Source organism: Canis lupus, chromosome 6, assembly GCF_003254725.2.
Source record: "Canis lupus dingo isolate Sandy chromosome 6, ASM325472v2, whole genome shotgun sequence".
In the NCBI taxonomy this organism is placed as follows: Eukaryota; Metazoa; Chordata; class Mammalia; order Carnivora; family Canidae; genus Canis; species Canis lupus.
Genome location: NC_064248.1, coordinates 64980132 through 64984348, shown reverse-complemented (window position 1 = coordinate 64984348; position 4217 = coordinate 64980132). Strand labels below are relative to the sequence as shown.

The window sequence follows — 4217 nt, the reverse complement described above, 5'->3', positions numbered from 1 at the left end:
AGGATCTGGGTGTTCTTTTTCTTCCAGTGCTGTGATGGGCACACTAAGGGCAGCTCCTTGCTGAGCCCTGGGGCTCCTGCAGATGAGGACAGCAGGGGACCAGGCAGATGGCCAAGACGAGAGTGAGGAGAGCAGAGCCAACAGCCGGCTGCAGTGGGCAGTCTGCCACAGAGGGCAGGCAGACGCCGGGGTCAGCTCAGGGGTCAGCTCTGAGCCCCCGAGGTGCTCCCAGAGGCCTTCCTTCCGGTGAGGCTCTAGCCCTCAGCTCACCTGGGCTTCTACAGAGTGGGACTGGGACGTGGGGGGAAGAACTTCATTGACCTGCCTGGTTTTGAGCCACAACTTTGCATCATAATAAGGTTGGTAAATAAAGGCTCTTGAAATAGCAGGACAGGTGTGTGGAAACCTTTGGATTGATGGATAGGCCTCTTACTAGCTGCCATTCGGAAGGTACCCCCCCTTCTCTCCCTCACTGAGATTTTAGCCAGTTTCTCCCCAAGCCCGCTTGCTTGCTTGCTTACTTGCTTTTTCTCTTTTCCTCCTCCTCCTCCTCCCTCTTCCTCCTCCTCCTCTTCTTCTTCTCCTTTCTTCTTCTTCTTCTTCTTCTTCTCCTTTCTCTTCTTCTTCCCTTTTTCTTCTTCTTCTTCTTCTTCTTCTTCTTCTTCTTCTTCTTCTTCTTCTTCTTCTTCTTCTTCTTCTTCTTCTCCTTCCTCTTCTTCTCCTTCTTCTTCCTCTCCTCCTCCTTATCCTTCTCCTCCTTCTTCTTTTAACTTTTTTTTTATCCTTTAGGATTAGTGCCACTGTCCTTCAGGCTGAGCAAGATGGATCATTTCAGTGTCACTCGCCAGTCAGTCAAATTGTGACAAAAGGCAGTCTCTTCCCATCAGGATCTGGAGGTGCCGAAGAGGCAGGCCGTCAGCAGGGACTCTCTTTGCAGCACATAAAGCCCAGGTCCTGAGAGGAAGGAGTGGGAAGGAGCAGGAAATTGGACTTAAGTCGCCTCCAAATCAACACAGAGTTCAATCCTGGTTGGTGTTTGTTTATAAAATAACTCTCCAACTCATTCACACTCTGTTTCCCGTTTAACCTCTGGGACACATGGTGCGCAGCCTACCAAGGAGATTTTCTGGGGTTGTTCGTGAAAGTGCTGAGTTCAACACCAACAGAAAGGAATTTGGGGTCAGAATGACTATTTTAAACTGAGGCTTTTGGGATTTAGAAAAGATGTTTCTGATATGCTAAAACAGCTGGAAGAGCCTCTGAGACCTCCAATGCAAGCGAGGGTTTCCTTCGTGTGTGTGATAGGTGAGGACAACCAGGTCTGGGAGGCGGGCCGACTGCCTCCTGCGCCTTCAGAATCTGTGCTAACTTCTTGCAGTCCCTGAGCACAGAACTACCGAAAGGGAGAGCAAATCCCTGCACACTCCAGACCACTCCCACGGTGAAGTTGCACTTGGTGGGGGGATCCCCTGTCTCTCCGTGCTCCAGCTGAGGCGGTTTCAGTCTTCACCAGATAAAAAGAGACATTCAAGGTCATTAGCCCAATTTTTCTCTGTGAGGGTGGAGCTGGGATTGGCCACAGAGCTATTCTGATGACCCAGAAATTACATGTACTCATTTCTTTCTTTTTAGATAAAAGCATTTCTATTCCAGTTTTTCTATGGCTCCTTTTCAAGAGAAGAGGGGGGGAAAAGTCCCACATCTTTGCTAGCAGACTCTCCTTTTTCTGTGTGCAGTCTTTTATAATCTATCTTGATTCTCCGCCAATACCTTACTTTTTTTTTGTACTTTATATCTTTTAATCACCTAAGGAATCTGACTCAGTGTCCTTCCCTCTGGATCACAGGCGACTCTTCCTTTATCTGTATCTCCCAGGAGGAGAGGGAGAGGCTACAAACCTTTTTTTCCTATGTTGGCTCCTGCCCTGACAATATAACTTCCTTCTCTCTTAGCCCTTTTTGGGACTGCTATTCCATCCTGAGCTTGACTGTAAGGCATTATTTTTATGAAACAACAGGAAACTCTCTTAAGAACTTATTATTAAAACAAGTGAAGAAGCTCTCATATATATGTGTACACAAATGTACAAAAATGTATATGTGAATAGATATAACTACATAAATGTATATCATAGAAGATATGGAAAACCTTTTCATTTTAGGTTTTCTTTTTTTAAGAGCAACACATAAAGGCCAAAATTAAAAAGAAAAAAAAATAAGTACGAGCATTCACTAGATCCTTTTTAATAGTTTTTCTTTGGGGGAGGGATAGGCAATTATGTGATCAAATATTTTCTACTTGGGTCATAGCACATTGAGAGCCATGTTCATAAACACCCACACTTTATAGGTTTTGGTATGATAGAAGTAAAATAGAGAGAGTTATAATGGAAAATGAATTAACAATCACTAACACACGATGAAAGCCATTCAACTATGAAAAACGTCAAAGGAAGGGCTAGGACCAAACCTAGTCTTGTTTTAGTCCTTGATTATGGTTTGACTATAAGCTTCAGGTTTGTGGGCAGATTTCTTTTGGGACAGAAACTTTTTCTACTCAAGTACCAATATTTTTTTTCTTAAAAAATAATTTCTCTGTTTCCCCCACATTCAAACACATTCAGTTTTGGCAAATGCCTGAAGGTTTATATAAGATAATGAATTTGACAAGTCCTAGTCTCCTTTAAGTTGGCATTAGTAGCTTCTCTGACAGTGCCAGGTACTGGCTTATGTTGGAATGTTATGCTGCTTTTAGTTTTCTAAAAAATACATTAAGTGATGAGAGATGCACAGTTTGAAATAGCCACCACAATAAAAATATAACTTCCTTCTTACATTGGCTGGTTACTCCTATGATTTATACACTTACCCATGAATCTCAGTATGTGAAATTTCAGATGTAGAAATTAAAAACACAGCCCTAACTTCCCCTTGCTTCTAAGTATCAGTATCTAACCTGATTCTGAAAATATTTGTGTTAATACTTTCTTACTTTCCTCTCAGCACATTTTAAGCATTTATGGCACCAGCAGTGAGAAAAGAAAGGAAGATGTATTCTGAACAAGACCAAGAAAAACGAAGGGTGAAGGAGAGAAGTAGTGCTCTTTCATTGCATGATACAAGAGAATAAGCACCACATTGCTAAAACCTGCTGTATCACATGCACACACACAAAATCTCCATATTAGGGCAAAGACTTAATATTTCTGAAACCACATAAGTTCTCAATTTTTTAAACTGTATCACATAGGAAGATGCTCGTAACAATCATGAGAAGATGGAATTGCAGAGGTTTTCATGTTCTAAGATTCTTCGAACTTTGTCAGATTCCTGCATAAAAGTTCTGTCTCCAGTGGCTGGCTTCTCATTTATTCATTCATTTATGTTATAAATTAATTACTGATTGCAGTGTATGTATTAGCACTATGCTATATACTAGAGATTTGATGCAGACAGAATTCCCGCCTTTAAGGAACTTACAGAGTGGTCGAGGAGATGTATGGTCAAATAGTCCTATGTAAAATTACAACCTGACCAAGTGTTCTGGTGGAAAGGAGCATGGTTCTCGTGTGCCTAATCTAGACTAAAAATAATGAGGTGGTAGGGTGACAAAGGATTCTTTGAAGAAATCAGAGTTGGAGGTGTAAAGAATGGGTAGAGGTAAAAAGAGAGAGTGACTAGCTGTCCAGAAAGAGGACATGAGGGTCACCAGGGTGGTTCAGACGGTTAAGCATCTGCCTTTGGCTCAGGTCATGATCTTGGAGTCCTGGGATCGAGCCCCATGTGGGACTCCCTGCTTGGCAGGGTAGCCTACTTCTCCCTCTACTCCTCACCCCACTCATGCTCGCTCTCGCTCTCTCTCTCTATCAAATAAGTAAAATGTTTTAAAAAAAGAAAGGAAGAAAGAGGAGATGATGTGGGCAGTGGCCCTTCAGTGAGAGGAAGCGTAGTGCGTACATGCATGGAACTTAAGGAGGCCCACCATGCTGGGACACATAGAAGGTGCAGGGATTTACTGATAACAGCTGAAGCTTGAGAGTTAAGCAAGAAACTACTTGCATATCAACAAAATCACTAGTAGCGGGTGGCCAGAGAAGGACAGCATTATTATAGGACTAAAATAACAGTAGCAGAGACTGAGAAGAGGGACCAGATGAAGGATATGGAGGAAGCAAATGTGGCCAAAGCTGTTGGGGGGGGGGGGGGGGAGAGGGAAGA

General features: G+C 43.0%; 1 long non-coding RNA gene across 1 annotated transcript; it reads left to right on the top strand.

Moving 5' to 3' along the window:
- Window positions 1-379: 379 nt before the first annotated feature.
- LOC112640997 (uncharacterized) lies at window positions 380-3284 on the top strand. Its single transcript, XR_003124402.3, has 3 exons — window positions 380-450; window positions 790-1028; window positions 3003-3284. It is a non-coding gene; the product is annotated as an uncharacterized LOC112640997 (long non-coding RNA).
- Window positions 3285-4217: the final 933 nt, after the last annotated feature.